Raw genomic sequence first — 10,867 nt, forward strand, 5'->3', positions numbered from 1 at the left:
CCTGTGTTTTATATGGACTTTTTTACCCTTTGTCTTTCTTAGATGCAATGCTCTCATCTAGTCATTCTACTCTATCTTATGTAAATGCCCCCAATCATTTATTTTAATGTAAAGTGGAGGCATAATCAAATAACAAAAGAATGAATATTAAAGAAGTCCACATATTCATGCGATAAGTCCTACATTTGGTATTAAAGCTATAGATGTAAAAAAGTAAAAGGAACAAAAAGATTAGGTCTCAAGGAGAAAAAATTCAAGAGGCTTTTCTTATGGACTTGATACAGAACCCAGAGGGGAGGGGAGTGTGCTGCCACTCTGAGCCAGACAGGAGACCCCGTAGGTAGTGTTGCTCACAACTGTGGGGGACATAAAGGCGAAAAAAGTATTCACGAGTGGCACCATGAGTTTCGAAATACTATTAGGTAGTTAGGTAGTTATAGCAAATGTCACAGACGGCTTGTTGTGAGTTTCGGTTCAAACAAGCTGTGTTTGAGGTATCCTGATGAAGAAATCCAAAAGGCATGCGTGTGCACCTATAAAAGCATTTTGAAGTTCAGAAAAATGCTCTCATAATGATTATCTCATTTGTTCTTTCGAATCCTGCTAAGCACTATGCATTATATCTATAAAGAAACTGATCCTCTGAGAGTGTGTGTGCTTTGTTCCACATCACACAGCTGACAAGAGTCCGAGACCTTTTAGACATGTTGTCATTTATCGAGTCCAAAGCCTCAGACTAAAATTTTAGAATTCCACATCCACAAGACTTCAGTTGGATAAGAAGATGCTTTGGGGTGGAACAGGTGGAACTGAGGTGAGTTCACTGTTTCTTAACGGATCATTTGATGAAGAAGCCTCATAGCACCTGGTTCATGTAATTTACTGACTTTGATTTGCCCATTTATTTGTTCATTTATTCATTTGTTCACCCATTTAATAAACACTAAAGAACACAACTATGCTAGGGACTGTACTGGGTGTGCTCGGATACAAACCACACAATTCAGAACAGAAGACATACATGAGAAAAATGTATGCATTGTGCTGAGGGGTTGTTTCAAGGATGTCTGGAATTTAGGTTCAATTACTACTAGTCATTCTTTGTTCTCTAGATTCTCAGTATCCACCCTCATCCCAAGTTTGATACACATGATAGAAGAGGACAAGGTAAAACTAATTTGTCTTGCATTCAAAGCACATTGTAAGAAGGGGAATGGAGAGAGAAGATATTCAATGTTTATTCTATGGGTCTATGGCTAGACAGTCATTTACATGTCGCCACATAACCATCACTACATTTGTGCGAGTGGACATTATTTTACTACTTGGTTGACTTGATAATTGGGACTCGGAGAGGTTAAGGTCGTGGCCCAAGTTTGTATTCATTTAAAGTAAATATATTAGTATATATTTTATAATAAGTATAATAATATAAAAGGCTAAAGAACTTTTTTGCTGATAAGTCTCTTGGCTTTTCCTAAACACAACAATGTTAATTCATAAAATTTGTAAACTTAGATTAAAAGTGACTGGAGAAATTCTAAAAAATAGAAGAAAATATTTTAAAGAGTAAAAGAAGCATTTTAGTGGATCTCTAGACAGAAACACATGCTGTTTTTCTCGTGTCACCGGAGATCCTGGTGAAGAAGGAAATTGGAACAACAGGTGAAAATGTTGAGGGTGAGAGTAGGAAAGCTGTGGGGGAACTGAAAGAAAGTTGCCCGGAATGCACTTGCTTCAAAGGTCTCTGCTACCTGTCCTCTTATGTATGCATTCTCCTGGCCAATTTCTCCAAGCAATTTGACAAAATAAGAGCCTTCCAAGTCTTTGGTATCAGATTGAACTTTCTTAAAGGTTATAATAGAAAAACCCTTAGGTGGGTATGTAGTTACAGGCAGTGTCAGAGAGGGCTTGTCAGGTTTCACTAAAGGTCCAGAAAAATTGGTAAGTTACCAGCAGAATAGCTATTTATGAGGAAGAGGTACAGAGAATTCCACATTTAATTCATTGCCTGTTTTAGTGCCTTTCTGCTTAACTGGAAACTTACTCCCACCTTCCCCATCTCCCACTTTGTAGAGAAGACTGAAATTTTGTGGCTTACCCTTCAGTTTTGTTCCTTGCCAACCCAAAATGGTGCAACAATTTCAATCTGGCACTAATCAATGAAGCAGCGTAAGTTGAAGTGGGTCAAGCAGGCCCCTGGATGCAATTGTACAGAATGATCACTTCCTACCACTAACCCAAACCTCGAGTCCTGTGGCTTGTCCCTTGCTTGTTTCTGTTCACTGGATAACCTGGACTGGAACATTCTTTTTTATTTTTATTTTTTTGAGACGGAGTTTCGCTCTTGTTACCCAGGCTGGAGTGCAATGGCGTGATCTAGGCTCACCGCAACCTCCACTTCCTGAGTTCAAACAATTCTCCCGCCTCAGCCTCCTGAGTAGCTGGGACTACAGGCGTGCGCCACCATGCCCGGCTAATTTTTTTTTGTATTTTTAGTAGAGACGAGGTTTCACCATGTTGACCAGGATGGTGTCGATCTCTTGACCTCGTGATCCACCCGCCTCAGCCTCCCAAAGTGCTGGGATTACAGGCTTAAGCCACCGCGCCCGGCCCTGGACTGGGACATTCTTCCTTGCTGCTCTTGGGGACCTTACCAGTAGATAAGTAGGTGCATGCTTCAGCCAATGCACCATTTTTCAGTATCTTGTCCACACTCAAAGTTTTGTTCATATGAGCCATCATTGCTTTACATCTGTAATGAAGGCATCTTGACAGACACACAAAAAAATTACTTATGTTAAAGTCTAACCTTACTAGAGTGTTACTGGATGCATTTTAAGAAATATTTAACACATGGTAAATCAGAAACCAGGTAAATATGACCCATATTATAAGAGATCCTAATACATGATATAGTATACATTGCAAAATGTCTCATCGATCTTAAAAAGAAAATGGTCACACCAATTAAAAAAAAAAAAAGATATCCATTCTTTTTCTCCTGTGACTGAATTTAGGTTCCTTCCCTCAGCCTGTAATACACCCAGGGCTTTTCCATCCAAGAAATGCTATAAATTCTCCAGCTACCTTCCTTTCTCTTATGCTCTCGCTTACCAAATTAGTTAAAAAGTTGTCCATATTTCTGATTTCCTATCCTCACCATACATTCACCTTCATTTCATAGTGATCAGCCTGCTGTCTACTGAAACTACGCATTCCGGAGTCACCGGGATCACTCTGGTTTTTCATTTAATGGGCTGCTTCTCAATTTTCTCTCTCTGTGCTCCTGGCAGGAAAGATGTTTTTCCTGAAATATATTTTTTAGTTAGTGGTTAAAGCCTTTTATTTTGAGTCTGGGTTGGGAGATTTGGCTCTACTGCTTTCTAAAATTATGAATTTAGGTAGGTTATTATGAATTTATAAACCTCAATTTTCCTTCTCTAAATAAAAAGTTACTAATTCCTACTTCAAAAGGTTTGTGTGAGGATTCCAGGAGATAAGGCATGGAAAGCATTTAGCGAGATCCCAGCTCCGAGTAAACGTTCCATGAGTGTTAGCTTTTGCAGCCAGCTTCTTTTCGTTTCCCTTCGATTGCCGTGTCTAGGTTCTTCGTCTACCACTCTAACCCTATCACCTTAGTTCTCCTCTCCCTGGGGGCTTCTAAATAAACATTCTATAAAAGCCACTTCCTCTGCTGACTTTTCTCCATGTCCGAATGTTTTGCTTTGATTACGTAATCATTCCCATTGCTAGTATCAATGTATCTATGCTCTTAACTGGCAAATCCACATCTCTATTTTGAGACTCAGACTCCTGCATCCAGTTCTTCACTTACAGAATGTCCGTAGGACTTCACATCAGATACTTCACATCAGAATGTCCGTAGGACTCTTCAGATTCCCCACAACAAAATCTGACCTCACCTCAGTTTCTAAACTGCTCCACGCTCCCAGCGTCATCTTCAGAAACCCAGAACACACCCCGAAGCAGCTTTATAGCCCCATCCCCAGTCCCCAAGGGAATCAGCCACCAAGTCTCTTCCCGGCTTCCTCACCTCCAACACCTTTTCCATATCCTTCCTTCCTTTTTTTTTTTTTGAGATGGAAAGATGGAGTCTTGCTCTCTCACCCAGGCTGGAGTGCAACGGCACAATTTTGACTCACTGCAACCCCCACCTCCCTGATTCAAGCTATTCTCCTGTCTCAATTTCCCTAGTGGCTGGAATTGCAGGCACCCACCATCATGCCCAGCTAATTTTTTTGGAGGAGGGTTTTCACCATGTTTGTCAGGCTGGTCATGAACTCCTGACCACAGGTGATCAGCCTGCTTTGGCCTCCCAAAGTGCTCGGATCACAGGCATGAGCCGCTGCGCCCGGCCCCATATCCCTACATCCTCCATCATTTTCTATTTCAGTATCTCATCATTTCTTGCTTTATCTCTGGTAATAATGTCTAAAGTATTTTTTCTGCTTTCACCTCTGCCTCTCCTTCACATTTTCACATGAACTGCCTTTCGCATTGTAGCTTTCATCATCTTTCTCCTCTGTGCAGTTACTAGGGAAACCTCCCCTAGGCTACAAATAAGGACCAGATTCCAATATCCAATTACTTGGGATAAACTGAACTTCCCAGCTTCTCATGTAAAAATGTTTTCCCTGCCACTGTCCCTGAGCTTTGACCACCACAGCCCAGTCTCCATGTCCTGAAAAGTTTCCCACCTCCACTTCTTCTGCCCTAATGCATATTCCCCATTCAGGTCTCTTCTCTGAAATGTTCTTTCTCCTGCCTCATCCTGACTCTGTCCTTAGAGATCTTTCATGTCCTACAAAACCCTTCCTCTTCCAAGAAGTGGTCCAGAAAGAAAATAATGTATCCCTTTGTCTGCTCCCTGGGCATCTGGTTTTATCATACCATTACAATGGCTTTACCCTAGTTACCAGCATGCATGTATGCCGGTGCCATTCATTCCTTCAAGTCAGAGACCACATCATTTTGAATTCTTATCTTTCTTCAGTGGCATGAATATGTTAAAAATGCAATTGATGCTTATTTTATTGAATTATTGACTGTTTAGAAATTACAAAACCAAAACCACAACACATTAGTGTTGTGAATATAGAATTTTTTTTTTTTTTTGAGGGGGGAGGAAGGCAGGAAGGAAGGGAAGAAGGATGGTAGGGAGGAAGGAAGGGATGAAGGAAGGAAGGAAGGGAGGAAGTGGGGAGGGAGGGAGGGAGGGAGGGAGGGAGGGAAGGGAAGAAAGGAAATCAAGCAATGAAAGAGACATTGCCGACCTGGATCTAGAGGTTTACAAGTTGATTTCTTTTTTTTTGAGAGAAGGAAAGAAAAAAAATAATAAGTAAAGGAGAGGAAGAAATAGGAAGAGAAAGAGGGAGAGTAAATGGAAATATTGCTTTATTTTTAAAAAAATTGGGTATTAATAATGGCCAATCAATGTTTCATTTAAACTAATGGGTAGGTGTGAAGTGGTATTGACAAGAATGTATATTTTGTGTATTTGAAGTGGAGAGCTCTATAAATATTTATTAAGTTTACTTGTTCTGGATCTGAGTTCGAGTCCTTGATATCCTTATTAATTTTCTGTCTCATTGTGTCTAAGTCTCTATGTATCTGGGTGTTAGGATCGTTAGCTCTTGTTGTTGCATTGATCCTTTTACCACTATATCTTTGTTGCTTTAAAATCTATTTTATCCAATACAAGAATTGCAACTCCTGCTTTTTATTTATTTATTATTTATTTTTGCTCTCCATTTGGTTGGTAAATCTTTCTCCATCCCTTTGTTTTGAGTCTTTGTGTATCCTTGCATGTGAAACAGGTCTGGATGTAACATGCCATTGGGTTTTGGCTGTGTCTTTTGATTGGGATTTAGTCAATTTAAATTTAGGGTTACTGCCATTTGATGTTGACTGGCTGTTTTATCCATTTGTTGGCGTAAATTCTTCTTTATGTTGGTGCTCTTTACTTTTTGGTGTATTTTTAGAAAGGCTAATACTGGTTGTTTCTTTCTGGGTGTAATGCTTCTTTCAGAAGCTCTTGTAAAGCAGGCCTGGTGGTAATAAAATCTCTGAGTTCTTGCTTGTTCATAAAAGATTTTATTTTTCCTTCAGTTGTGAAGCTTAGTTTGGCTGGATATGAAATTCTGGGCTGAAGGTTCTGTTCTTTGAGGATGTTGAATATTGGCCCCCACTCTCTTCTGGCCTGTAGAGTTTCTGCCGAGAGATCTGCTGTAAGTCTGATAGGCTTGCCTTTGTGGGTTATCTGACCTTTCTCTCTGGCTGCCCTTAGTATCCTCTCCTTCGTTTCAACCCTGGTGAGTCTAACGATTATGTGCCTTGGGGTTGCTCTTCTTGAGGAATATCTTTGTGGTGTTCTCTGTATTACCTGGGGTTGAATGCTGACCTGCTTTGCTAGTTTAGGAAAATTTTCCTGAATAATATCCTGAAGGGTATTTTCCAGCTTGGATTCATTCTCTCCGTCGCATTCAGGTACACCTATCAAACGTAAATTTGGTCTTTTCACATAGTCCCACATTTCTTGGAGACTTTGCTCATTCCTTTTTATCCTTTTTTCTCTAATCTTTTCTTCACGTTTTATTTCATTAAGTTGGACTTTGACCTCTGATATCCCTTCTTCTGCTTGAACAATTCGAGTGTTTAAACCTGTGCATACTTCTCGGAGTTCCTGTATTGTATTCTTCAGTTCCATTAATTCACTCATACTCCTCTCTAAGTTGTCTATTCTCAATAGGATTTCATCAAACCTCTTTTCAAAGTTCCTAGTTTCTTTACGTTGGGCTACAACATGTTCTTTTAACTCACCGAAGTTTGTTATTATCCATTCCTTGAAGAGTGATTCTGTCATCAGGAGGCGCTCGTTCTCCATCAAGCCTTGTTCCATTGTTGATGTGGAACTGTGATCATCTTTCTTTTTTTTTCAAGGGCAATTCACATTTATTTCCTGATCATGCTGACTAAACATACTTCAAACACAGCAGAAGGTCAAGAGTCTGTTTTGAAGGTAAAGCCGTTTCTTGCCAACAGTGAATGGTGGTCCACGAAGAGTAACTTAAGCATCATCTTCAAGCTGAGGCTCCAGCTCTGGGCAAACAGCTGCTTGGTGGACCTGGTCCTTCTGGCCTGGATGGGGGCTTCCAAGGAACTACTTGTCCTCATACTTGTGCTTGATGTGTTTCCACAGCTTCCCCTCGTTGATGTGGTCGTAGATGGCGTTCGTGCCTTGATTGAAGGCACGCTCGAAGAACAGGACGCCCACGACGATAGTGAGGGCGAAGGTGGAAGTCCTGCGGAACAGCAGGGAGTACATTTTCCCAGTCAATGTCTGGGCCGCCATGTTTCTTCACAGTCTATCTCGCGCCACTCTGTGATCATCTTTAGAGGGAGAGACGTTCTGACTTTGAATATTCTCAACTTTTTTACGCTGGTTTCTTCCTGTCATTGTAAATTTATCCTCTGTCGTCTTTGAAATTACCAACTTTCAGATTAGGTCTCTTGAGTGGACGTCCAGGTTGTTAGTTCCCAGGGTCAGAGCAGTGGCATTAAAACTGATGGTGCTTTTCTGCCCAGGATTCTCCTGTCCGGCTTCCTTCTTGTTTCCGTAGTAGGCGACTCTGCCATCCCAGGGCTCCAAACCTCGGTCAGAAGGGGAACCGGTCCCGTTTACTCTGCGCCGAGCGCTGCTGCACAGAGGTGCCGGCGGAACCGCTGCACCGACCACGAGAGTCGCACTGGCGACTCGTGTGTTTCCACCACTGGGGGATCTTCTGCTCTGTGATCGACCAGACTTTGTCTGAAAGTGTGGCGTCCTCTAGTTCTCCATGCCTTCCCTGAGAGCTGCAATCCCGGGATGTTAGCGATCGGCCATCTTGGATCGCTCCTTCAGAATTTTTAATTTATTTTAAAAATCACAATTGAGAACAAATCATGTGACAAATGTTAGACATTCAAAGTAAAACGTAATCTTTCTCCTTGTGCTGGATAGTATCCCAGTCTTTGGACAAGTGGTTCTCAAACTTTGGCATGCCTTAGGACCATCTGAGAGCTTGTCAGAAACTCCACTTTCTGATTTGGTGGATCATGGGTGATACTACAGAATTTACATCTCTACAAATTTACAGGAGGTGCCAAAGCTGCTAATTCAGAGACGACACTTTGAGGACCATGGTCCTAGATAACTAGTCCAGAATTGGTTCAGGTGAAGTCACTTCATTGTCTGAATCTTACTTTTCTGTTATGTGAAAGGTAATCGCTGGACAAAGTAATAACTCGCCCAGCTCTAATATTGTACATTGACTTGTGTAACACATTTTTAATGAATAAACAAAATCTAGAGATCCTGGAAGTATTAACATTTCTTTCAATACTTTCAACAAGAATGGGAAATGAGTTATTTTCATATCTTGGGTTGTGGATTGATTTCCCCAAGAAATCTTTTAGGAAATCTAGATTATGTTTCAAGGCCAATGTGCAGTCATCTCAACCTTGATTTGAAATAGGATGTTTTGTTAACAGGCATGGGTGACTTTGTTAAGTGGCAGTTGTTTTCAAAGAATTCTAATGTGGATAAAATCTGTTTTATTTTTTGCATTTGTCTAGGCTGAATCTGGAACAAGTAATTCACAGACTGTGAGCTCTGGGCCATAATTTGAACAGCATCACCTAGAAAGTAGTTCTTAGAAATATTTGCAATGGAGAAACAGGGAACAGAGATAATTTATGATAAATTGTCTGATAAGTGTTTAGTGTCGTTTTTTTGGTATAATGAGCCTAATTTTTGCCCAGGAGGCATGAGGTCTGGGGAGATGGGACCGTATCATCTTCAGTAGGTAACCCAGATCAGAAGGCCTGAGGTCTGGGGAGATGGGACCATATCATCTTCAGTAGGTAACCCAGACCTTTACCTGAGAAGTGGAGCAGAGAAGGAAATAGCAGGTGTTGCATGGCTGCACTTCATTTCTTTATCATGTTCATGTGTTGTTTTTATCTGAGAATTTGGCCAAAAATGAAAGGAAACCAAAGGATACGCTGCCCGTAGGCCAATCTGTTTAGTTTCCCAGAGGACAATAGGACTTGGCAGGGCCTCCCAGCCTGAGTCTCTCATTGAGGACATAATCAAAGGCAATTAAATTTACACAGTGAAGACACAGCTTCATCCTATAAAGAGTCAAGCTGGGATAGAGAAATCCTGTTAGATTCTCATTCTTTCTTCTATCTTAAAGATACAAATAATTTCTATAGAAAGCATAGTCAACATATGGGGTTGCTGTCTATATGTGAATGTTCTGCACTCTTAGAACACCACATACACCTGTAGTTGAGCACGTTGAGGTTTTTACTTGATACATTGAGAAAGAACACACACCATGGGACATCTCACTAAAGGATAGAGGGAAGGACTTACAGGATTTGGGCTTCAGTTAGATGACATTTAGTAGGGTTAAAAAATAGAGCTCTATCCTGGAGTGGATGCTGTTGGGAAGTAGTAAAGTTCAGTGATTAATAACTCAATATATTTTATCTATGTTTGAATGAGTCTGTCCTAAAGATCTGATAGGTAAAGAAGCAGCAGACACATCACTCATAACAGCCAAAGAATGAGGCTAGTTGGCCATTTTTGTTGTTAGGAAAATGTTCATAATTGTATCTATGTTCTAACTGATTTGTGAAGTTTTCATATATTTTTCATATTCTATTACATTCACACTCTGGCCATGTGTATTGTTGGTATACTGTGAAACTGTTTGTGCTCAGCAGGAAAATACCAAATCCTAGATAGCAGTACCAGGCTGGCTCCTGAATGCCAGCAATGGCTTTATTCTTTCTTATATCTAAAACACTATCTGTGCTTACTATAAGGTAATATATGTCTACAATTAATTCCATATTCCCAAAGTTTATATCCAAAATAAAAAGCATACTATATTGTGCAAAGGAGACTTTTTTCTTCTTGTTCTTCAATGCAAAAATATAGTTTCACAAGTTAAAAAGCCCTCAGAAATCATCTAGTAATCTAATCCTATGTTGGTGAGAACTCTCCAGAGAAACAAAACCAATAGGACCTGTGTGTGTGTGTGTGTGTGTGTGTGTGTGTGTAAGTGTTTGATTTATTGAACTTTTCTTTTTGTAAGAAATTTGTTCTCACAATTATGGAGTCTGAAAAACATCAAGGTTTATAGTTAGCAAGCAGGAAGCTTAAGAGAACTAAAGCTGTAAGTTTTACTCTGAGTCTTAAGGCTCTGAGAACCTGGAGAGACAATGGTATAAATTTTAGTCTGAAAGCTGGCAGGCTGAAGACCTAAGAAGCATCCATGTTTTAGTTCAAGTCTCAAGGCCCAAAATGACCTAAGTTTTAGCTCACCCAGTCAGGCAGAAAGAGGTCTCCTCTTATTCAGATTTGTTGTTCTATTCAGGTCTTCAATAGATTGAATGAGGCACACCATATCGTGGGAGCCAACCTGCTTCATGCAGATGCAAATATTAATCTCATTCAGAAACACCCTCACAGACACACCTAGAAGAATCTTTGGCCAAATGGTTGGACATCTATGATGCAGTTAAGCTGATATATAAAATTGACCATCAAAGGCCAGGTATGGCGTCTAATGCCTATAATCTGAACACTTTGGGAAGTCAAGGTAGGAGGGTTGCTTGAGGCTAGGAGTTAGAGATTAGCCTGGACAACATAGCAAGACCCCATCTCTATAAAAAACATAAACAATTAGCTGGCTGTGGTGGCACATACCTGTAGTCCTAGCTACTTGGGAAGATGAGGCAGAAAGATTGTTGGAGCACAGGAGTTCAAGGTTGCAACTTGAACTGTGATCAC

At 40.5% G+C, this 10,867-nt stretch overlaps 1 pseudogene across 1 annotated transcript; it reads right to left on the reverse strand.

The window, feature by feature from the left end:
* Positions 1–6,946: 6,946 nt before the first annotated feature.
* Positions 6,947–7,390, reverse strand: LOC118143847 (cytochrome b-c1 complex subunit 9 pseudogene; annotated as a pseudogene). The gene has a single exon (XR_013523688.1). The product of XR_013523688.1 is annotated as a cytochrome b-c1 complex subunit 9 pseudogene (transcript).
* Positions 7,391–10,867: the final 3,477 nt, after the last annotated feature.

This window comes from Callithrix jacchus, chromosome 11 (assembly GCF_049354715.1).
Source record: "Callithrix jacchus isolate 240 chromosome 11, calJac240_pri, whole genome shotgun sequence".
NCBI lineage: Eukaryota > Metazoa > Chordata > Mammalia > Primates > Cebidae > Callithrix > Callithrix jacchus.